We start from the raw sequence: 26,724 nt of genomic DNA on the forward strand, positions 1-26,724 counted from the left end.
TACATGGAAAATCTATTTCCAATTAATACACTGCTATGTAAATTTTCACCTTATATGAGGAATTGTAAATCATAAATATTCATCCCCTATAAGAAGGAAAAGAAAGAAAGAAAAGATAATACTTCCAGCAAAGATATTCATTGAAAAATGCAACTAAAATCAAACAGCATCTGCATAAGTCTACTCTATCAGATGGAGGAAGGCGAAAAAGGGATTAGGTATGTACCTGCGCGACTCGATCAATGTCTGAAAGCAATAGCAATTTTCTATTCTCTGGAACTTTCAGAAAAAGAATCTGCCGAATTTCTTACACCAGAAATGAAGAACAAAGTTATAATTTAATTCGACCGTGTAACAACAATTTCATAAACTCTTGTGATACAAACACATTCAAAAAACTTGTGTGCGAATTTGTACCAGGAATAATAGCATGTATGAAACTAATGACTTGACTTGCCAGCGCCAGGTGTTTAGAGGTGATGGACTTCAAACCAGACACCTGAACACAATTTAGAAAAAATTAGAAACCAAAAGAATGACAAAACTCTAAGTTAATTGAAATGGGATCAAGTTCGTTAAGCAAAACTGTTCGAAAGCCGAAAAAATCAACAGCTGCAGCATTTACTTAGGATATAGTTTAACGAAATGATGCACACTGTTTGAAAGCCGTGAATTTTTTAACTCAGCATTGTCCTGCGGTTTTTTTCCAGTGCAGGACAATATATAAGCTGATATGAAATGACTCAATATATGCTCCCCAAGCTGGGTTTCATTAACACATTAGTTGAAATCTGATAGGGTCACTATTAATGAAAGGTCCATTATTAATGTGGGGGGAGAAATAACAGAATGGGGCACGTGGGGTAAGGGGATTAAAGAGAGAGAATGTGAGAATTCTGTTATAATAGAATGAGTTTTGGAGGGGGGGTAACAGTATGAGGGGGTATGAAAATATTTTGGGTAACGGTTATGGCAACCTATCATCTTTTTTCTTGGTAATAGAATGGTTTTATTGGAAATATTTTGGCTTGAGGAAGGATACTAATCCAACTGTCTTCTTCGTTTCTACATTTCTATATTTTGCTTTCTGTTGTACAGTTACAGAGGGATACGCCTCAGATTGTAAATTGCAGAGCTCCATTATTTTCTATTTCAGATATGAATATATTAGGTTTTTATCAAATTGGCATCAAAGAGCTCAGATCCTTGGAGCTTCTAATATTTATTTAAAAAAAAAAAAAACGAAATGGAAGCATGGATGAGAAGATTGGAACAGGATGAAAGTAAGGAGCAGCCCCTGAAAATTGATTCTAACTTATTGAGTCAAACAATTGTATTTATGAGCTTATAAGACCATTTTTCCCTATGGTGTTGAATGTTGGGCAGTGAAGGGAAACAAGAGAAAAATTTATTGTATTGGAAATGATAATGAGTGATGAGATGGATAATGGTCAAACTAAAAGAGATAGAGGAATACCTAAATTCTTTTGCAGAAATCACTTGGACGTTGCTCTAGATATATGCATCTTATTTATAAAAATAGTTTTTATATCTAAAAGGATCCAAAAATTCAGAGAACAATACAAGTACTACCTGCATTGCTTTAGCCCCAAGCACAAGTTGACATGTTCTTGTGTTGAAACACTTCAAGATTTCTACCACACGGAGAACAACTTCTGAAGATAGTGCTGGCAAAAGGTTGTTCATATCAATGTATTCTGACAACATCTTGAGCAATATCAAGCCACTGGAAGCAAACAGAAGATATTGAAGTACTTTAAATGCATTCTCACAGCTGAGGGCTAAAATGGGAGAAATTATAAATGATGAAAAGAGAACAATTTTATCAAATTAACCGTATTAACTATTGGTTGATTCTCATTATCGTAAACCCAAAGTTGAAAATAATAACTTGGGAGCGATACACACGATACTAATTAGAGGGCATAATTGGAAAAAAGTAATTAATGTTACATTGAAAACTGAAAAATAACAATTTTGGGGGCAAATTCATTTTCGCAAATGTAACAATTATTATGGAACAGAAGGACTAATAATAATAATAATAATAATAATAATAATAATAATAATAATAATAATAATAATTATAATTATAATAATAATAATAATAATAATAATAATAATAATAATAATAATAATAATAAAAAATACTTGAGTATGCCTACACAAGCATATTAAGAGAGAGAGAGAGAGAGAGAGAGAGAGAGAGAGAGAGAGAGAGAGAGAGAGAGAGAGAGAGAGAGAGAGAGGAAAAGAAGACACAATGAATAGAAGTTGCATACAATAGGGGGCAAAAAGAAAACAAAGTTCAGTCCAGATGACCAACCAGTTTACCATGTGATAACCAACACCTTTGTAGAAAAGAGGTTGAGATGCAGATTTTTTCTGATCTTTCTCAGTGCTGATACTCTAACGATTTACTATGACCTCTATTTGGTTTCTTAGATTCATCGGTGGAATCAGTCTGCTCAACATTCTGTTCAGCATTTGACTGTCCAGTGTCTGCCATCGGCCGAGCATCATTGTTAGTCGCCAAATCATGGTAACTGTTTGAATTATCTTCTTCAACACCATTAGGGTCCCCAGAAGACAATGCATCCAATGGAAAAAGCGTATTGATAATGGATTGAAATTCATCAGGAACATCTATCTCCACCCATGTTTCCTGGTCAAGCACTGCCATAATTTTTGACACCTAAATGCAAAGCAAGGGATATTAATAGAGATGAACAGTTTTTTGAGGAAATAATATATAAAACACAACGGAAAGCACCAAATTTAAACTGACCCGAGAATCATGCTGACAATCAATAAAAGCCTTGGCCTGTGAATGCAGTATCCCACGGATGTTGTATCCCAATCTTCCACCAATCTGTTAGTTTTAATTTGGGAGTTCAATCAGGGAACTAAAACCACATAATTTGAAATTTAAACTTTAAACCAAAATGAAAATATGTACTTTTTCTGTAGCTGTAATGAACTCATGGGTGATGTTGTAAACAGTTAGAAACTCCTGCAGTTTCAACCTAGGATGGAGAGTAGCACGGACCCCCAGAAGCTTTGCCCATCTTACATGAGCTTCTGCGTTTTCTCGCAATACATCAGCTCTGTTTAGGACCAGATTTTTTGAGAACATGAAATAAATTGGGCAGCAATTAAAACACAAAAGTAATGGCAGAAAGCTACTACAGCTGAAGTCATGTGGCAAACCACTCAAGTCTTAAGGGAACAGAAAGTAGTGGCACTTAACAATATTCTAGCTCATTTTTCTTTTAATTTTCCTCTCACAATTCTGTCCAATTTCGTTTTTTGTAGCCTGGTTTTTAAAATGATGGGACAGATCCATAATGCTTTTAGTGTAAAACTTTGTGTACCTTCTTCACCTATCAGATTGAACTTTCGAGTTAACTGGCTTTTGACATATAAATAGTGTTCTGGTGTTTAAAAAGAGTTCCTACGAATAAGGATTCTATAAAGGAATAGTCCTCGTTCAATATATTACATTTGTCACCATTCAATAAAGTATCAACAGTTCAAACTTATAAGAGAAATGAAAAATATTTTGCACAAAACAACAAGTATTTCATTTCAATACAATTATTTATCATTTCTATTAACTTAAAACTAGTATTTCATTTCTATACTCCATTAGATAGTTTAGGTGTTTCTGTGAGAGGAAAATTAGCTCCTACATCATAAATTACATGCTTCTTCCAATCTAAACACAAAAGAATCCAGAAAAACTTTCCATTACAAGTGTATTAGAACAACGAGCCTATATTTAACCTGAAATTTTTTGACATATTTGAGAAGCTCACAGCATCTATTGCTTTTCCGTGAAAAGATGGACCCTTGGCAACATTCTTTTGAGGTGAATATGGCAAAAATGTGGTACCATGAACCTCACTTTCTTGGGATATTTCTGCAGCTGCAGCACCATGCGCAATTGCTGCAGCAACTGAATCAGAAGCATAATGACCATCACAGTTGCTCAAAATCCATTCAATGGCTTTTTTCACTTCAGCCGCCCGCACTAAATGTGCCTGCAATCACTAAAAAGAAAAAAAATCTTATTACATCACTCTTACAAAAGCTGATAAAGTGCAAACCATTGGAAAGGTAAATTTCAGTAACATGGCTGTAACCCTAGACACATAATACCTATTCTTGTACATGAAATATAGCCAATACATAGAGTCTCCCTAGGAAGATAAAACATGTAAGTTTTTAACATTACAAGTTGGCATAATAGTCAATAATCCCTTTCTTGGGCAATAGCCATTGATAATGAAGGTTTAATGTACCAAGAGACAAAATTATGCAGTAAAAACTATACAGCATACAATATATTCTAATGCTATTAAAACCAATCTAACATATGGAAAAGTTCAAGTCCTGTGATTGCAGAATTCGTGGATGCAAACCTTGTCTGCCATGAATAAAATGTCTTTAGGTTTCACTGTTCTAAGTATTATAAAAGTTAAGGAAACACCACAAGATTGTCAAGGCAAAGAATTTCTAAACCAGGGAGCATTTTGATTCATGTACATGTGATATTTGTTGATGTTGATATTTAAATAAATAGTAGATAATTATATTTACATTGTAAATATATTTTACCTTACTCTCTAAGTTACTTAGCATAGAATATTATTTAGAATATTCCTTCTGTAAATATATCCTAGCTTAGTCTAAGTTACTTAACTCCTATATAATAAATCTTCCGTAGTGCTATTCAGACGCACAGTTTTCATCATATGTCTCTCTTTTCTCTCTTATTCAAGATTTGATATAACTCAGATTTCAGATTCTCACATATATAAAGAAACAAAACTAAACACTCAAGGAGTTACATGAAGATCACGATCACTTCAAAGATAGCATAGAGCATAATGATCGGACTTCAGATTGAAAATATATTGTATTTTCTTGTATCAAGGAAAGGAGAATGTACAACATGTATACAAGAAGTTAACCTGATCAATCCCTACCGGTTAAGGAATAAAAAATAACTAAAAAGGACACTTGGGAAATAATACCAGAAACACAATCAGGATATTATCTGAACATAATGTTACAATATCCCGACATGCCCCTTAAGGTGAAGCATATACATCATATGTGTTGAGATATTAAGATTGATTATATCAAGATTTGCTAGTAGTAGGATTAATGATAGGATAATATTCCTATTTAGATTCCATCTCACGTGTATAAAAATATTTGTTCAGCCCTTTTCACAATTAATGAGAAATATTTATATTCAAAATGATATCTATAGCAAGGTTTCTCTTTGGGCATCACCGAACTAAAAACTAGGTTACCCTTGAGGACACAAAGAATAGGGCTTAAGAACCTTGCTATGAATACCAATAGTAATTGAAAATAAACTGTATTTTCATGTATCAATGGAAAGAGAATGTTCTATATACATTACTACCTTTGTTCCTCCATATAAGCTCCTTTTTTTCCAGACAAAAAAAAAAAGTGTCCGTAAATATAATCCCCATTTCAAATTACTAGATACATTTATTTATTTTTTTCAAATACACACAATTAATACTACTAAATGTTTTGGGAGATGAGGTGTCAGAGTTGAACACATCCATAAACAAAATGGTATTTTAGGAACATCTATACACAAAATAGATACATTGAATACAATACCCACTTTTTTTTTATTTTGGTACAACACTACCCACTTTTGTTTTGTTTCGAGGGAACTACCCACTTTTTTTATTTTTTTAATATATGTGAAAATTGCAAAAGGACCATATAATAATGGACATATATATATATATATATATATATGTTGAGAGATGAGGAGGAATCACATTACACCAGTGTAACAATTGGATAGTGTTACAGTTCTCAATAAATTTTTATCAAATACTTATAAAACAAAATTTATTGTTGGATTCAAAGCTTATATCGTATAGATTTTTTCTGCAATTGCGTTTTTGTAAATCTAATATAATTTGATATGTGATTCGGAATGTCAAATCAAATGACTTTAGATTTAGATAAACACTTATAAAAATGATTTATATCATATAAACTTTCAATCCATTAGTGACTTTTGTAATACACACACAAAAGGTGTTGGATAGCTCAACTGGTTTGAACTAAGAGATAAGGAGTTGGAGGACTTGGGTTCAAACCCGGACGAAGGAGAAAAACTAATCTAACAACTAGCGACTAATATTTGCCATTAAACAAAAAAACGCAAACACACACACACATATAGATGAGGCTAACCTAATTAATCGCGAAAGATTAGGGAAGATAATCAACTAAAAGGAGAAAATAGCAAAGAATCCCAGGAATACAATAGGATAATATCTAAACTGGTAGAAAATAGCAAAGAATCCCAGGAATACAATAGGATAATATCTAAACTGGTACCAAGACTATTTTACAATATCTCAACACTTGGGAACAATCAATGCTTCTAATCTCCAATGGAAGTTTCTTCAACGTGGAAATGCTACCTTTAGGTACTTACTTTCCATATAGGTGTTTCCTAAGTAATGTTCCCTAATTATGAATAATATGGGAGGACCATTAGGTACAAGACTTCTCTTTTAATGCTTTACCATGTCTGACCTTTTTCTTCCTTACACTACAACACTCATATCCACAATTTCTAGTGTCCAAGATCAAATTTTCTTGGAGTTTACGATTGTTCCGTAACTTAAAAAACAAAGAATGAAATGGAGTGGAATTGCAAACTATCACTCATATCTGCTAAAACTTACAACATACTTCTAAATAGTAGCGAAATTGATTTTTTATGCAACTTTACTCGGCATTATCAGGAAAATTATGGGAAAAGAAAATGTTTCTGACTATGCATGTTGTTAGGACATATGAGAGGATGTTTTAAGAAATTAGTAGGTGATTAATTAGGTTTAAGTTGATTATTAGTAAGTGGTCCATTAGGATTAAATAATAAGAGGCCCATTAGGGTTAAATAATAGAATGTTCTCTTTATCTGTATGTACAGGGGAATTCTTAGGAGTTTAAGAGATGACAGAATAAGTTTTCTGTTAGGGCCAGAGTAGGATTCCTCTCTGAGTTGTGTCGGAGCTTTGCTCAGGGAGTAGTTAGAGAAACTCTCTCTACTACTATTTCACCATTTTCATTACTATCAATAAAGCACCCTATTTAAATTGGTAGAAAACAATGAGTCCAGTAAGCGAATTAACAATAATACAGCCAAGCAAGAAGAAAAAACAGATGGTTTATAAAGCAAAGGTGACATTTTCAAATTTTCCTTAATTGCAGAGTCTGTGTATTGTGTATTAGTGTCTGTGCATCTCAGCAATGCCGGCAAGATATCATTAATGTGTGTTGTCTATATTATTAAGACTAAATACATTTCAAAATATACAAGAATTATAGTCTAGATGGACACAACAAAAGTCAAGTACAAATTACCTGTACAATCATGAAAACAGCACTCAAAAGATGGACAAAGCAATCAGATGACAGACTCTTTAACTTGCTAGCAAGTGAAGCACCACCACCTGAGTCACTATTAAACATTAGAAAGTTGAAAGTAGAAAAGTGCTTATAAAAGAAAGGTATATATATATATATAACAGTCTGATTACAAACCTATTTACATTTTATGAGATGTGACATAAATAAACAATGCAACAAATTGTTACTGTTCAATGGTTCGATCCACACAAAAATTATGTTTGAGTTATTAATGTAACAGTGAAAATAATAATTTAACCCCCAACCCATATATAAGATTTAATTTCTGATAGCCAAATATCAATAGTTATGCTATAGAAATTCTCACCATCTGCCTCTACAGCTCTGTCTCCAGAAAAGAACTCCGATTCTGAAGCTCGAGCAGCAATAACTGGAAGCAACTCAGCAACGGCAGTTTTAATAGCACTCTTCATATCAGCAGTCAGTGTGTCTCGATAGATCCTCAGAACAGAGGGAAGTTTAGCCTGAGAATAAGAAAACCATAAAACCAAAACAAGCTAAATTCCAGAAAACCAAGTTTTCGACTACCTGGGGAAAATAGTATAATATCATCTAACAATCCCAAGACTCATTCAAGAAAGGAGCATAGTGTGCATTTCTAGAAGCTAAAAGAACAAGGAATAAATTTCAAAAAATAAACTGAAAAGCTTTAGGAATCGTAAACATATCTTATAGGTCTCTCCCCACAAAACATGTGAAATCTTAATATCCTAAATTACGAATGTTAGGGAGACCGGGGAATTTGGAATACTTTGTAGACAAGTTAAACTTAAATCTTCATGGGCAAATTTATTTTGATTCCAGGTCAACAAATTCCCTCCAAGAAAGAGACGCATCAATGAATGGCAGTCAAATGTACAATTATTATTTTTGAAATAGTGCATGTGCATGTTAGGGACAGTTGTCCAATTCATTTATATCCCTTACACCACCTAGATGGATAAAACTTGGTTGTTATTGTATCATATACATAGTTTACTGCTCTGTGGTCTGTACTACAAAAAGGGCTTCGAGGAAAATTTCAGTTAATAAGATGAAAGTATAGATGGCATGGGGAAACAACAAACAGCCACCACCTAATTAATGGACTGTAATTGTGCGGTGTTAGTATTCCCAACTCCACATAAAATAACTTGTTGCCAAGACTACCTCTGCGGCTCTGCCACTCCAAGGTTTTCAGATTCCATGCCTCACATAGCACAATTAGAATGAATCGCGAGGAGTTTCAGGAGAATTACATTGGAAGCATAAAGATGAAACTTTCAAGGTGATGTTTCTTTGTGTGCAACATAGTTCATCAATTATTTTTATGGTACCAGATCTCAGACGATTTTTTCTGTCTCTTATCTTATCCTCATATATCTGTTACCAACTGCCAAGCGTTTACAAATCACTATGAAGGATAAAAGGAACAGCATATCCTCAAAAATACAAAAGAATAACTAGTTGCATGGATCTTAGTGAAGATTTTTCATCAACCAAAGGTATTATTCAAACTCCCATGACATGATATAGAAATTGAACTAGCATAAACAACAAATATTTTTAATAGAAACGAAGCAGCAATTGAGGTAGATATTGTGATTTATTGTGGCCTGTAAACAAAAAATCATCAACAAATGGATTAATTTTTTATCTTGATTTGGATAAAAGATGGTTGTTATTGTGTTTTTTTGTGGCTTGGAAACAAGTAATCCTAATTATCAACTGGAAAGTTCAGGAGTGTATTTTTTTGCTTGTCGCTTTTAAATTTGTTTAAGGGTTGGTCTTAACAAACTACATTCTTATCTTTTTATTTCGGTTTCGTATATGATTCGAACTAAATTCATCCACGTTGCTTTATTTTAAAATGTTTTAAACTTACGCTTATTTAAAACATGTTTTCTTTGTCCATCAATGCTTGTAACTTTGAAATCTTGAGTTTTGGTAATGATATAGTGGTAAAAAACAATTGTATATTTTTGAAGAAAAACCGCAAGTTGTGTTATGTATTGGATGTTTAGTAATGTATTGTTTTATTTTTGTAGCATTCTTTCAGCAGAGTTTATTCGATCTTCTTTAACGGATGCTGCAGAATCAGATGTGATAATTTTATCTAAAGCTAAATCAAGAGCTTCCCTGCTGATGAACGGAAAAGATGATGAAGTAAGATCGTATCTTAAATTACTTTTATCCTTAACACCTCTTTTTGTTTTGTCTCTTTTATTTTATATGAATCTTGTGCTGGAGATCTGTCAATTGTTTACCATTATTATGTTATATAGAGGGTACTGTCACAGGGATTTCTTCATGTAAAATGTAGTTGGCATATTTTAAAGTGAACTGTACTGTCAGGTTGTCAAACTCTAGTCGAGAGTGTAGGTAAAATCTCAGAGCTTCCGTTGATTCGTAGAGTATACCTAATATAAAAGATGTTAAAAAAAAAGTATACCTAATATACAAATAATATTAAAAACCTTTACACGACATATATATAAGGGAAATGTTAACGAGTTCCCCCGTGGCACTCTTTAAGACCTTTAAATGGTAATTTTTTTTGAAAATTTGTGTAATCAATATAATCACATTAACACGCCAATAATCCAACATTACAAATTCATAATAAGGGTTACACGCACATTTCACCCCCTAACTTTTAAAATGTAGCGATATTGGCTCCCTTTTAAAAGAAATAGCCAAAGCCCCCCCTCCTCCCTCCCTCCCTCCCTTCATTTAGCCTCTTTTGCAAAACACTAATTTTGACTTGGTCAATACTATGTGTCACACCATCTGTGTATTTTTTGAATTAAAAAAAGGAAAAGCCATGTGTGTATTTATAGAATTAAAAATAATAATTAATGATGAAATAAAATAAATGGAAAAGGAAAAAAGGGGAGAGCACGTGTTTTCTCCTTCACCATCTCCTTTCCTCTCTCTCAACCCTCTCCCTAACCTCCATCAATATAGCAGCAACCATAAGCCACAACTCTCCAATTTCATCCCCTTTCACTACACGTTCACCAGCTCATCCACAACTTTTTTTTTCCAAATGACTCATAAACCCACCCACACTTTTGTGACTCAAAATCTCACTTTGATCCACCCATTCCTCAACCACCACCAACCCCTTTTCCTTCATTCTCTCTACCAACTGAACACCCAATACCTCATCTAACCTCAGTTATACATCTTCTTTGTCAACAATCTTACCTTAACTACCCACAAAAATTTATGTCCACTTTTCATCAACCCATTTTGAATCTCTCTCATTTGGTCCCTTCCCAACACAGCTCTGCTTTCAAACCAAACATAAACCACAAACCTAATAGGTTGCTCATCTGATGATGTTTCCTTTTGATTTTCTTTCTCAAGTTCAAGAGGAACAAAAGGACAAACACCAGAAACAGAAAGTGACTCTGATTGAAATGAGAAAGGAAAGAGGGAAGACATCAGAGATAAAAACAGAGATGGATAGTCAAAGTGCAGAGATCAAAGGAGAGAGAAGGTGAGTTGACTCACAAATGGTTTGAAACTTTGAACTCGTGAGGACTGGGTTGAGAATCGAATCTGCGATAGAGGACTTGAAATTGGCATGGACAGGGTGAAACCATGGAGGCTCCATTATCCGATGGTAGAACCGGCCTCCGTAAGTGAATGGGTGCGGTTCCGTGGTGGTCGGAATCGCAAAGGGGGAACCACCATGGTAGAACCGTCCTCCATAGTGAAAGGGATTTTCATATTAGTGATCTTTTCAGACTCAGCTCTTTGCCCTGTGCAGTATCAGGTTTTAAATTAAGTTTGAAAAACATGAGTTTAAAGGAGTGTTTGACTTCCAAATAGGTTTGTTAGGGATTGACTTGTGATTCACTTGAAGAATCCAAAGTCTAAACTCTTCTTTGTTGGAAGTAGTTAAGTAGTTGAAATAAGTATAAGTAGCAGGATAAATGAAGGTATTGTTGATTCTTGCTACCTTAAGCACAAATGCACAATGATAAATATTTTCATCGAGTACTCTAGCATTTAATCCAATGTTTGAGAAGCTGAAATCTCAAAATGTTATGTTGCGTGGATTATGTTCTTTCTGTTATTATATTTTCTTGGGTGTGCATCCGTGTTTTGATAAATATTATTTCTCAATTGTGATGTTTTGAAGTTTTGAGGATGCAAATTTTGATCTAATCTCTACCTAATCATAACCAGGCAAAGTTAGAAGAAGAAACAACCAATTTCAAAGATAGTCTTCTCCCTACTGTAATTGGCTTGCTTAGAACAGTGAGTATTAGCTGCATTTACTCTTATTCTGTATCTCTCTTTTCTTTCTTATCAATCAAAATGATGTGTTTTACTTGGATAAACCAACCCGAATAATCAGCAGCTGACTGAACCAGATTCATGTGGTACAAATGTTTTGTATCCACAGGCACCTATTCTTATAAATTTATATATTCAAAATCTAGGCAAGAATTTATATACAAATTCTTATAAACCTAAGTTAAAATTCACTACTTTTAAATATTGACTGTTCTTTCAAACAAAAAAAAATATTGACTCTTAAATGGGTGCTTTTGGCTTCTAGATGGTGCTTAAGTCAGATTGGTAAACTTGATAAATGTGGATTCATCTTTCTCCACTGTCTTATTTTTCACTTCTATTTCTTTTAGGATGGCATATTGATTTTCAATGGTTGCATCCCCCTACTTCTTTATCAAAACAATTTATTTTTCTACCATAAGAACAAAAGATTTCACAGATAGGCCAAGTGCAATGCAAGCCCGAAACATTTTTTCAACCCATCAAAGCCATTAGCAGAGTGTAGACTTCCCTATCACCATCTAAAGATCAAAAGCAAAAACAGAGCTATCCAAAGAAACCTTATAATTCAACCCTATTCTCTTCCCATTATTACAGGGGAACAAAAATCACAAAAAGCAGTAGAAAACACTGTCAAATGAATTTGCAGATGCAGGTTAACGGAATACACAATCTTGATAGATCTGGACATCAAAAAAGGTGTACCTGTTTATGGATTCTATAAAGCCTGTCACATGATCTCTAAGATGGCGAAAGCAATGCAAGCCAGTGAGCTCGTCTCCATCCTACCAAAGTTACAGGAAACAATAAGACTAAAATTAGCATAAATTTTCTTCTCGTCCTTCAGGAATCCCATTGATGTTAAAACATAGACTGTGCCATTAACAGACTAAAAAGGAAACTAGGTAAGTTCGACACTGTAAGTAATTGATGTCAGCTGTAACTTAAAAGGAAACTGGCACAATTCAATATTATGATTGGTATCTGCTACCCAAACACTGATTGATATCAGCTACACACACATTTACTAAGACATTACCCATCCACGATAAGATCTGGTAACATCTAAACATGTTCAGTGATTATGCAAAGAAAAGGAACATAATGCAGTACCTCCGCATATCACAAAGTAAATATATCGTGATCAATATGGATAATGGAATCAACATAAACCTTCTTTCTAATTTCAATGCTTCAAAGCAATTATAATTGTAGGGGAAAATATATTCTAAGTAGAGGATACCAACTACATTGTACCTTGGATTTTTTGAACTGAATAAAATTTAGGAATTACTTATGTTGAGTTATCCATCATATTCTATTAAGTTGACTAAACTAAAAATCATAATAAGTCAAGACTTAAGATACATCCCTAGTCATGATAGGTCAAACGCATATAGTGCTGATGAAAAGATAAACAAAACTAAGTCTACGATCATGAAAACAAGTAGTAGTTAAGAATAATATTCAGAAAATATCATATAATAATTAAAGTATACCAGCAAATGTTGCAAATCATCAGTTACATCCAGTGCTCCAGCACAATCTGCAGATGCAACAAGCTGTATCACAGCAAAATATATCAACTTAAAATGGATTTCCAGTTGTCAAACATTCATAAAAACGACTAAAATAATAAAGGAAACATAGGAAAATCAAACAAAATTATCGCCATACTAATTTTCGAAGAAACCTGTTGCATAAATTGATTAATTACAAGCTCACAGAACTGCTACTACAACAACCCAAAGAAAACTGCAAATAGTTTCCCCACAAATCTCAATAATTCATTAATCCTATTCAGTATAGCTTCCACATTTACAGCACTAACACCTCTCCATTACAACGATTCATAATAAAAACATTCGAAATTCAAAACTCCGAATTATTCACTAGCTAACAGAAATAAAACTGCATAAGATTAACTGGAATATCTGCAGTACCGATAGTACTTCTAATCGAAGGCGTGTCCAGAGTCCGACACAAATGTGTGATTACGTTCAATCATGCAATTTTCAGTAATTGTTATCAGTGTTGGCGTGTCATTGTTCCGCAATCTCTTATAATATAAGAAAGGAGTGCACGCTGCATGTGAGCTTGACATCTGGCTGCCTGTGTGTGTGCCATTTGGCTGCAGCTTTGCTTGACAAGTGGGTTCGTTTTGTGTTTGACAAGTGGCAAAACTTTTTCTTCCCAAAAGCTTTTCAAAACACAAACGTTCCCACACTTTCTTTCCTCTTCCAAATTTGAATTTCAAAACTTATTGCTTTAGTACAAACTTTTGGCTCTTAAATTTGAAATTCAAATTCAAACTCATTTTATTTATTCTCAAAACACTTTTATATACAATATTCAACAGCCCATTTCAAACATTGATCTTTCTCTCTCACCTGTTCTTATTTTTATTTCAATCTTCTCCCTGTTTCTAATCTTCATTTTCTTCTCTTATTATGCAGAGATTCCTCTTTTGATGGACGAAGGTTTAAGTGTAAAGGAGAACACAGGAAGGTAACAATAACTCTTCTTCTTAATATTTTTTTTTCTTCATATCAACATGTAAACTGACTACAGCTTCTTTTTTTCTTCATTTTTTTCTTCAGCTAAATGACTATGACATCATCAAGGTATACAAACAACATTTATAATGTGTATTTCTCCACTATTACTTTTTCCTCATTTTTATTGGAAGAAAAAAAATACATAGAACGTTTCCCTTCATTTTTTGTTTTGAAATGAAGAAAGAAAAAGAAAATACAAAGCCAATAAATTGCAATAGGAAAAAAAGTAGATACAATTTATATGTATATCATGTATGTTTCATCATCTACTCTGTATTTTTAATCATTTTCTTATTTTGCAGGAAATGTAAAGAAAATGGAGGGTAACAAGAACAATTTTTTTTTTTTTTTTCACTTTGCAAACTTGACTTCTTCCTTCTTTATGCCCTTCATATCATCATCTTAAACTAAATAAAGATAATTTAGTTTTTTTTCAACTTCACAAACATAACAAACTCTACTTTAAAGTATACCAAATAACATTCATATCCAAATTATAATAAAGTTATGTCTTTATATTTTTGCAAGAGTAAAAACAACAAGAGAAGGAAGATGAGTACAAATATCAAAAGAAATAGCAATCTTATTTGTTGTGATTATATGAATGAATCATTGAAGTAGCAAGATAAAAGGGAAAAAAAAAAAAGAGATTTGTAAACGTATCAAGTGTGCGAATCTGGATGGGAAAGGTCATAATAAAGAGTTTTCTAAATTGAATACCACCATGAAAGAAATTTTTATTAAAAGCAATGGGTAACAAATTATAGATTTACCTTTTTTTAATTTTAATATTATTATTATTGTGTAAAATGGGAAAGAATATCACACTGGTAAGACTCATGGTATTGTAAATCTCTACAATTTTGAAAAATATGAAGACCCAAATTAAGCCCACTTAATTTGATTTGATGAGTTTTTTTTATCAACAACATATTTTTGATTTATGTTTTTTTGTCAAAGCATAAAACAAATAATAGAAACAAAAATATTTTTTTTTACAAAGAGTGTAGGAAAAAAAAAACGAGATAAGAAAATAAATACAGACATGGGTTAATAGAAAATCAATACACCAGATCTTATAATATCTTTTTATTGTATTAAAAATCAAATCTTTATGATTTGGGTTCAAGAAAAGTGTCATCTATTTATACTTAAAATAAAAATAAAAAACTTGATAAGAAAAGTCCTTTTTTTGAAGTTAAAAAAAAAAAGTCTTCTATCGTATAAAAAAAAACGTGAAAAGAATTCTTCATTGAATTTTCAAAAAAAGAAAAAGGAAGAATTCAATAGAAGAATATTACCAAAAAAAATACCATTAGTATCAGATCTAAAGAAGTTAAAATAGATTCATTGATCTACAAACAAGTCTTACAACCATATCAAATTCCATCTTTTGATTGTTGTTGTTGCTGCTGTTGTTTGTTGATGTTGCATGTAATGCAAAGATGGCCAGAACTTGACCTTGATGAAGACACTGATTTTTCAGACGATAACACACGGTGGTGGCCGGAAAAAAGGAATTCCGAGTTCAGATCTTTTTTGTGGGTTTTGTAGAGGAGATGGAGGAAAGTTTTTTTAGATGATGATTTTTCAAAATATTGTCTATGTTGTCCGAGATCTAGCTGTGAAAGTGTTGGTTGAGATGTTTACAAATTTATATGATCTGAAAATAAACTTAATAAAATAATAGAGGAGAAGAAATAGATGAAGATTAGCCAGAGGCAGTCGGAAATGGATTAAGGAGGTTGTGAGCAGTGATTCGGCGGCTAGGGTTATTTTACACAAGGAGAGCTTCTCATGTTGATTCCTGAAGAGAGAGAGAAAAAAATTAACAAATGAGGGTTTGTGTTGGAGACAGGATGCGGCAGCCGTTTGAGAAAAATTGAGAGTTGAAACTGTCAACACAATATACAAAACAGACTAGGGTTTATTATTAATTGGGCTTGATCTATTGTTATACCCGGCCCAAAAACTATTGTGAGTGGTAGAACTCTTGCTCTCTTCACTTACAAGAGAGAGACTAATAGATAAAAATTAAAAAAGAGTGATGGGAGGCTGATGTACTTCACGTGAGAGAGTAGTACCAATTACCAAAGATGAATGAGACTTTTCACAATAAAAAATAAGAAATAATTACAAAGTAAATGTGATGTGAAATTGAATATTGGAAGGAGTGAGTAGTGATGCTTTGGGCAGTTTTCACGTGGGAGAGACAGTAGTAAAGACAAAAAAAAATAGTTTGTTTGGTAAAAAGTCGAGGTGAGAGAGGTGATAAAAATGGACAAAAAAGATTTTTTAATGGGGGTTATCAAAAGATTGTGACAAATTAGTCACTTTAGTCTCTGAACAAGAACGAAGTAATCACTTTAATTTCTGAATGCAGATAAATTGCAAAACAGTCTCTGAATGTTGACTTTGTTAGTCAATTTCAGGGACTAAAGTGACTAACGAAGTTTACATTCAAGGACCAAATTGACTAACGAAGTTTACATTCAGGGACTAAATTGACTAACAGAATCTACGTTTAAGGACTATTTTGTAATTTATCTGCATTCAGAGGCTAAAGAGACGACTCATTTCCTATTCAAGGATTAAAGTAACTAATTACCCAAAGGTTGTTTTTAACGTGGAATTTCATAGATATATTAAATAATATTCAATGTAGAGTATCTTCTTTCAGTGATATATTAAAAAAAAACATGATGTAACTATAACAATGTTTCTATTATTTATACCATAACTTTTATTATACAACGATATTAAACTCTCTTTAACAAAAATGCATGAAAAAAGCGAGAAGTTGCCACTAATAAAGTTAAATTTCATACGGAAGACAAGTTTTATTGAGGAGAAAATACGCTAGAGAAGTTGTCCCTTATAAAATCTTAGAAATAACTCAAATGCACAAAATAAGTTCACAAATTAAATTAACTCTGATAAAAGAGACAAACAGTCATGGATAAAAAAAAATTGTTAAGTGATTGATAAAATAATATTATTTCAAACATAATGCAAGTTTTTTTTAGGAGCGGATACGCTAGATAAGTTTTCATTTATAAAATTATAGAAATAACGCAAAATGCACGAGTTAAGTTGTCACAAATGAAATTAACTCACTTAAAAGAGACAAGTTGTCATTGATAAAATAAACTTTGTTAAGCGGCCACTGATAAAATGATATTTTTCATAGATATATTAAATAATATTCAATGTAGAGTATCTTTTTCACAGATATATAAAACAACACAATGATATAACTATAATAATGTTCCTATTATTTAGACCATAACTTTTATTATACAACGATATTAAACCCTCTTTAACAAGAATGCATGAAAAAACGGATAAGTTGTCACTAATAAAGTTAAATTTCATACAGAAGACAAATTTTAATGAGGAGAAAATACGTTGTCTCTTATAAAATCTTAGAAATAACTCAAATGCACATGATAAGTTTCACAAATAAAATTAACTCTGATAAGAGATACAAACTACCATCAATAAAATAATTTTTGTTAAGTGATCATTGATGAAATAATTTTTTTTATCGACATATTAAATAACATTCAACGTATAATATCTTCTTTCAATGACATATAAAAAAATCAACATGATATCACTATAACGATATTCCTATTATTTGCACCGTAATTTCTATCATACAAAGATATTAAGCTCTCTTCAACTAAAATGCATGAAAAAGTGATAAGTTGTCACTAATAAAGTTAAATTTCATACAGCAGACAAGTTTTTTTTAGGAGCGAACACGCTAAACGAGCTGTCACTTATAAAATCTTAGAAATATCTCAAATGTACGGGATCAGTTGTCACAAAAGGAATTAACTCTGATAAAAAGACAAGTTGTCACTTATAAAATCTTTAAAATAACTCAAATGTACGGGATAAGTTTTCACAAATTAAAGTAACTCTGATAAACTTTTATTATACAACGATATTAAGCTATCTTTAATTAAAATGCATGAAAAAAGTGATAAGTTGTCACTAATAAAGTTAAACTTCATAAGACATACACGTTTTTTTAGGAGTTAATATGTTAAACCAGTTGTCACTTATAAAATCTTAGAAATAACTCAAATGTACGGGATAAATTGTCACAAATGAAATTAACTCACTTAAAAGAGACAAGCTGTCATTGATAAAATAAACTTTGTTGAGGGGGCACTGATAAAATGATATTTTTCATAGATATATTAAATAATATTCAATGTAGAGTATCTTTTTCACTGATATATAAAAAAACAATGATATAACTATAATAATGTTCCTATTATCTAGACCATAACTTTTATTATACAACGATATTAAACCCTGTTTAAGAAGAATGCATGAAAAAACGGATAAGTTGTCACTAATAAAGTTAAATTTCATACAGAATACAAATTTTATTGAGGAGAAAATACGCTAGACAAGTTGTCTCTTATAAAATCTTAGAAATAACTCAAATGCACGGGATAAGTTCACAAATGAAATTAACTCTGATTAGAGATACAAATTATAAGAATGATACAAACTACCATCGATAAAATAATTTTTGTTAAGTGGTCATTGATGAAATAATTTTTTTTATCGACATATTAAATAACATTCAACGCAGAATATCTTCTTTCAATGACATATAAAAAAATCAACATGATATCACTATAACGATATTCCTATTATTTGCACCGTAATTTCTATCATACAAAGATATTAAGCTCTCTTTAACTTAAATGCATGAAAAAGTGATAAGTTGTCACTAATAAAGTTAAATTTCATACAGCAGACAAAATTTTTTTAGGAGCGAACACGCTAAACGAGCTGTCACTTATAAAATCTTAGAAATATCTCAAATGTACGGGATCAGTTGTCACAAAAGGAATTAACTCTGATAAAAAGACAAGTTGTCACTTATAAAATCTTTAAAATAACTCAAATGTACGGGATAAGTTTTCACAAATGAAATTAACTCCGATAAACTTTTATTATACAACGATATTAAGCTATCTTTAACTAAAATGCATGAAAAAAGTGATAAGTTGTCACTAATAAAGTTAAACTTCATACGACATAGACGTCTTTTTTAGAAATTAATAGGCTAAACCAGTTGTCACTTAAAAAATCTAAGAAATAACTATAATGTACGGGATCAGTTCTCGCAAATGGAATTAACTTAGATAAAAAAGACAAGTTGTCACTTATAAAATCTTAGAAATAACTCAAATGTACGGGATAAGTTTTCACAAATGAAATTAACTCTGATAAACTTTTATTATACAACGATATTAAGCTATCTTTAACTAAAATGCATGAAAAAAGTGATAAGTTATCACTAACAAAATTAAACTTCATACGACATACACGCTTTTTTTAGGAGTTAATATGCTAAACCAGCTGTCACTTAAAAAATCTTAGAAATAACTATAATGTACGGGATCAGTTGTCACAAAAGGAATTAACTCTGATAAAAAGACAAGTTGTCACTTATAAAATCTTTAAAATAACTCAAATGTACGGGATAAGTTTACACAAATGAAATTAACTCTGATAAACTTTTATTATACAACGATATTAAGCTCTCTTTAACTACAATGGATGAAAAAAGTGATAAGTTGTCACTAATAAAGTTAAATTTCATACAGCAGACAAGTTTTTTAGGAGCAAACATGCTAAACGAGCTGTCCATTATAAAATCTTAGAAATATGTCAAATGTACGCGATCAGTTGTCACAAAAGGAATTAACTCTGATAAAAAGACAAGTTGTCACTTATAAAATCTTTAAAATAACTCAAATGTACGGGATAAGTTTTCACAAATGAAATTAACTCTGATAAACTTTTATTATACAACGATATTAAGCTCTCTTTAACTAAAATGCATGAAAAAAGTGATAAGTTGTCACTAATAAAGTAAAACTTCATACGACATACACGTTTTTTTAGGAGTTAATATGCTAACCCAGTTGTCATTTATAAAATCTTAGAAATAACTATAATGTACGGGATCAGTTGTCACAAATTGAATTAACTCAGATAAAAAAGACAAGTTGCCACCTATAAAATCTTAGAAATAACTCAAATGTACGGGATAAGTTTTCACAAATAAAATTAACTCTGATAAACTTTTATTATACAACGATATTAAGCTCTCCTTAACTAAAATGCATGAAAAAGTGATAAGTTGTCACTGATAAAGTTAAATTACATATAGCAGACAAGTTTTTTTAATGAGCAAACACGCTAAACGAGAAGTCACTTATAAAATCTTAGAAATAGCTCAAATGTACGGGATCAGTTGTCACAAAAGGAGTTAACTCTGATAAAAAAACAAGTTGTCACTTATAAAATCTTTAAAATAACTTAAATGTACGGGATAAGTTTTCACAAATGAAATTAACTCTGATAAACTTTTATTATACAACGATATTAAACTCTCTTTAAATAAAATGCATGAAAAAAGTGATAAGTTGTCACTGATAAAGTTAAACTTCATACGACATAGACGTTTTTTTTAGGAGTTAATGCGCTTAAGATATTAGTGGCAACTTATCGCTTTTTTCATGCACTTATAAAATCTTAGAAATAACTATAATGTACGGGATCAGTTGTCACAAATGGAATTAAATCAGATAAAAAAACAAGTTGTCGCTTATAAAATCTTAGAAATTACTCAAATGTATGGGATAAGTTTTCACAAATGAAATTAACTTTGATAAACTTTTATTATACAACGATATTAAGCTCTCTTTAACTACAATGCATGAAAAAAGTGATAAGTTGTCACTAATAAAGTTAAATTTCATACAACATACAAATTTTTTTAGGAGCAAACACGCTAAACGAGCTGTCACTTATAAAATCTTAGAAATATCTCAAATGTACGGGATCAGTTGTCACAAAAGGAATTAACTCTGATAAAAAGAGAAGTTGTCACTTATAAAATATTTAAAATAACTCAAATGTACGGGATAAGTTTTCACAAATGAAATTAACTCTGATAAACTTTTATTATACAACGATATTAAGCTCTCTTTAACTAAAATGCATGAAAAAAGTGATAAGTTGTCACTAATAAAGTTCAACTTCATACGACATACACGTTTTTTTTTTTTGGACTTCATATGCTAAACCAGTTGTCACTTATAAAATCTTAGAAATAACTATAATGTACGAGATCAGTTGTCACAAATGGAATTAACTCAGATAAAAAAGACAAGTTGCCACTTATAAAATCTTAGAAATAACTCAAATGTACGGGATAAGTTTTCACAAATAAAATTAACTCTGATAAACTTTTATTATACAACGATATTAAGCTCTCTTTAACTAAAATGCATGAAAAAAGTGATAAGTTGTCACTGATAAAGTTAAATTACATATAGCAGACAAGTTTTTTTAATGAGCAAACACGCTAAACGAGAAGTCACTTATAAAATCTTAGAAATAGCTCAAATGTACGGGATCAGTTGTCACAAAAGGAGTTAACTCTGATAAAAAAACAAGTTGTCACTTATAAAATCTTTAAAATAACTTAAATGTACGGGATAAGTTTTCACAAATGAAATTAATTCTGATAAACTTTTATTATACAACGATATTAAGGTCTCTTTAAATAAAATGCATGAAAAAAGTGATAAGTTGTCATTAATAAAGTTAAACTTCATACGACATAGACGATTTTTTTAGGAGTTAGTACGCTAAACCATTTGTCACTTATAAAATCTTAGAAATAACTATAATGTACGGGATCACTTGTCACAAATGGAATTAAATCAGATTAAAAGACAAGTTGTCACTTATAAAATCTTAGAAATTACTCAAATGTATGGGATAAGTTTTCACAAATGAAATTAACTTTGATAAACTTTTATTATACAACGATATTAAGCTCTCTTTAACTATAAATTGTACAACGATATTAAGCTCTCTTTAACTATAATGCATGAAAAAAATGATAAGTAGTCACTAATAAAATTAAATTTCATACAACAAACAAGTTTTTTTTAGGTGCAAACACGCTAAACAAGTTGTCACTTATAAAATCTTAGAAATAGCTTAAATGTACGGGATCAGTTGTCACAAAAGGAATTAACTCAGATAAAAAAGACAAGTTATCACTTATAAAGTCTTAGAAATAACTCAAATGTACGGGATGAGTTTTCACAAATCATATTAACACTAATAAACTATTATTATACAACGATATTAAGCTCTCTTTAACTAAAATACATGAAAAAAGTGATAAGTTGTCACTAATAAAGTTAAATTTCATACACCAGACATGTTTTTTTTAGGAGGAAACACGCTAAACGAGTTGTCACTTATAAAATCTTAGAAATAGCTCAAATGTACGGGATTAGTTGTAACAAAAGGAATTAACTCTGATAAAAAGACAAGTTGTCACTTATAAAATCTTTAAAATAACTCAACTGTACGGGATAAGTTTTCACAAATGAAATTAACTCTGATAAACTTTTATTATACAACGATATTAGGCTCTCTTTACCTAAAATGCATGAAAAAAGTGATAAGTTGTCACTAATAAAGTTAAACTTCATACGACATACACGTTTTTTTTAGGAGTTAATATGCTAAACCAGTTGTCGCTTATAAAATCTTAGGAATAACTATAACGTACGGGATCAGTTGTCACAAATAGAATTAACTCAGATAAAAAAGACAAGTTGTCACTTATAAAATCTTAGAAATAACTCAAATGTACGGGATAAACTTTTATTATACAACGATATTAAGCTCTCTTTAACTAAAATGCTTGAAAAAGTGATAAGTTGTCACTGATAAAGTTAAATTACATATAGCAGACAAGTTTTTTTAATGAGCAAACACGCTAAACGAGAAGTCACTTATAAAATCTTATAAATAGCTCAAATGTACGGGATCAGTTGTCACAAAAGGAATTAACTCTGATAAAAAGACAAGTTCCTAAAAATAGCTCAAATGTACTGGATAAGTTATCACAAATAAAATTAACTCTGATAAACTTTTATTATATAACGATATTAAACTCTCTTTAATTAAAATGCATGAAAAAAATGATAAGTTGTCACTAATAAAGTTAAACTTCATATGACATAAGTGTTTTTTTAGGAGCAAATACGTTTAACGAGTTGTCACTTATATAATCTTAGAAATAACTTAAATTTGCGGGATAAGTTGTCACAAATGAAATTAACGTTGATATTTGTACTCAAGTTGTCACTTATAAAATCTTAGAAATAACTCAAATCTACGGGATAAGTTGTCACAAATGAAATTAACTCTGATAAACTTTTATAATACAACGATATTAGACTATCTTTAAATAAAATGCATGAAAAAGTGACAAGTTGGCACTAATAAAATAAAATTTCATAAGATTAGAATTTTTTTTTTACGAGCAAATACTCTAAACAAGTTTTCACTCAGCTTTATTTCTATCGAATCAAGTGGTGTACTCCACATTTACATATGTTGATTAATAAAGTTGCCTTTTCCTCTGTGTTCCCAGAAATTCACCTAATTATATAAACAATTTTGCTTAATATTAACCCTCATGTTGACCGAAAAAAATATTTATAATACTTTCCATCATTTCCAATCCAATTATTTACTTATTATGGGTACAAATCTGCCAATTACTTATTTGCCAAGCTACCAATGAAATTCAATTTTGATAAGTTTAGTTTGTCCTAATCTTGCTTTTTCCAAAAAAATAAAATTTACTGTCAAATAAAATTATTTTAACAATTTTGCATTGCTTATACACTCAACAATTATATTATAAACATTGGCAAATACTATGACCAATTAACCACAACATGGCATGTCATAAACAAGGGTGCTGAAGTAAATGAACTCAAGTTCAACAATTCTTTAATTTTCCCAACATTTACAAAAGGTTGGAAAGAATCCATTGAAAGAAACCATTTACCTGCAAATGCTGAGATTATTTTCTCATATTATGGGAAAAGCATATTTGTAGTATCAATCTACAAACTACTTCTAGATCCTAAAACTTACCCAAAATATCATAGTAGAAGTATGGATCCAGCTGAAACATTCTACTTTGATGTTGATATCCATCACTCCAACTTACACCAACCTATAATGGTTATTATAACATTTCCTATTTGCTTTAATCATAGTTTTATTCTCTGTTCATTCAATCTGTTCTTGAATATTAATTTATCTGCCTTCTATTTAAGTCTATCGACAAATAACTCATCGTTACATTTTTAATAGGTTCTCCCTACCAAGTTTGGACGCTTCGTCGTACAGTTTTCATATGATGAATTAAAATGTTGCACTGGTAATGGACATTGCTATATTCTTAATGTCCTCCTTCTAAAAAATGAACATTCCACAGTGCAATTAGGAATGGATTGGAACAGCTTATGCAAAGCAAATGCTTTTTACCCAGGAATCATTAGATTCAAATTCACAAAGGACTGCAGTCTCACTTCGTGTCATGTTTACCAAATATCAGTATCATCTTCAAACAATTAACGTTGTTCCCATCAATCGTTGTCACAACTCCAATAATTATATGTCCTGCTTAACTATTTTATTGGAGATGTCTTTTGATTGTTATGTTAATGCAATGTCCACCTTCAATTTTTTTTTGTCCCTTTGTCTATTATTAGTCGTCTTGAATTGAATTTTTTTTTTCTTACTCTATTTAATCAATTACATATATCATGGCTGGACTTTATATCCAGCCATGATATTTACAATATTTCAGTGTTTAGATACTAAGTCGTTTCTCATTGAAGCATACAAATGACTTTATGTATAAATTTAGTTTAAAACTTTGTATGAAATGCTTTAAGTTATGATATAATATAATATTGATTATGTGTGTGTAATGATTAATATGTTTATTAACTCCCTGTCAAAATATTTTATATACATTCACTAAGATATGACAGATAAACTGAGCTTGCATGTGGTTTGGTCTGTAGTAAAGCAGATCTATGCAGTGACGGATCCAGAAAACTTAATAAGTGGGGTCAGTTATATCATAATTAATTATATAAAACTTAATAACCACTTAAGCGTGCGAATTATACAAGTATATATTTATAATTCTCCTGAAATGGTGATTTTTTGAAATTTTTTTGCCCATCTACAAATAAAACTACTTTTAATATTATTGTCCTAAATTAAATTATAAACATTGGCAAAAAAAAATGCGCCAACGGCGCAACCCGTGCGTATGCACGGGTACAGCACTAGTTCTCAATAACATTATTCAGTAAAATTTCTAACATTCACAACACTAAATCCTAAACACTTCACTCTAAAATCAATGAATTGAATCAAAAAACTCAAAATCTAAAAATGAGGATTGTAAAGCGAAATCTAACACACACTAACATAGAATCTTGCCACAAAAATTCAAAAAACGAACCAATTTGAGAGCAGAGAGTGCTTGATTAACATATAGTATGAGCCTAAGTTTCTGCTGAAGCGCCAACAAATTCGTCCTTGTACCATTAAGCTGCCTCGCAGACTCAACCAAATCGGAATCAATAAGCCTAACCGTATCCTTCAATTCACGAATCCTTGCACATCCTTCCACGATCTTCCCATTAAGATCCTGCAACTCACCTGCGCTTCAAAGAACGACGACGATCTCAACGAGATCTCCTTCACAAGATGAAGCTCAACCACATCAAGATACTGCGAAAGCTTCTCCTGCAAAACCGCGTTCTCAGCAAAAGTCGAGAACGGACACGCCGCGCGGAACGTAGCGCCTTCTTCGAGATGAAAGTCTTGTTTGAAGTAAAGAGACGGAACTTCACGGAGACACGCGACGAGTGCTTCTCCGGCACCGCCGTCGTCGGAGATAGTTGAGATCTCGCTGTTAGCGTGTTTGCGGATTTCGTCGAAGCGATGGAAGGGATCGGAGAGGGAAGAGAGATAAGGAAGGAAATCGGATCGGGTGAGAGTGGAGGTGGATTTGGTGGAGGAGATAGGGGTGAATTCGGGAGAGGAGATTGTGGTGGAAGAGAGAGGGTTGTTGAGGATTGAGGAGAGAGATTGGATTGTTGAAGAGTCTTTGGAGAAAGATGGGGAAGAGGTTGAGGAAGATGTGGAGGTTGTGCGGGTGAGATGGGTGGTGGACAGGGGCGGTTCCTTTCATGTTGGAGGGGTAGCCTTGGCTACCCCAAAAGAAAAAATATTCTTCAATTGGTGGGTATGTAATTTTATCCGGCTACCTCAAATAATAAACATTGAGCTACCCCAATCAAGTTCAGTTGTCGAAAATTAGGATAATTAAGAAAGTAAAAATATTACTACATGATTGAAATATTTATTTATATTGGTTTGATACTTTCAGTCTCTAACA

At 31.6% G+C, this 26,724-nt stretch overlaps 1 long non-coding RNA gene and 1 pseudogene across 2 annotated transcripts; one reads left to right on the forward strand and one right to left on the reverse strand.

The window, feature by feature from the left end:
• LOC146915511 (vacuolar protein sorting-associated protein 54, chloroplastic-like) lies at positions 1-26,513 on the reverse strand (annotated as a pseudogene). Its single transcript, XR_015016609.1, has 16 exons — positions 25,783-26,513; positions 13,317-13,379; positions 12,486-12,602; positions 11,867-11,930; positions 11,145-11,276; positions 10,717-10,922; positions 7,835-7,991; positions 7,462-7,550; positions 3,808-4,064; positions 2,981-3,128; positions 2,810-2,893; positions 2,348-2,716; positions 1,594-1,747; positions 418-499; positions 227-306; positions 1-86 (listed from the first exon to the last, which is right to left on the reverse strand). The product of XR_015016609.1 is annotated as a vacuolar protein sorting-associated protein 54, chloroplastic-like (transcript).
• LOC146915512 (uncharacterized) lies at positions 13,880-15,361 on the forward strand. The gene is made up of 3 exons (XR_015014634.1): positions 13,880-14,325; positions 14,418-14,441; positions 14,678-15,361. It is a non-coding gene; the product is annotated as an uncharacterized LOC146915512 (long non-coding RNA).
• Positions 26,514-26,724: the final 211 nt, after the last annotated feature.

Source organism: Medicago sativa, chromosome 6 (assembly GCF_051527215.1).
Source record: "Medicago sativa cultivar Bolivia chromosome 6, Bolivia_mono, whole genome shotgun sequence".
In the NCBI taxonomy this organism is placed as follows: domain Eukaryota; kingdom Viridiplantae; phylum Streptophyta; class Magnoliopsida; order Fabales; family Fabaceae; genus Medicago; species Medicago sativa.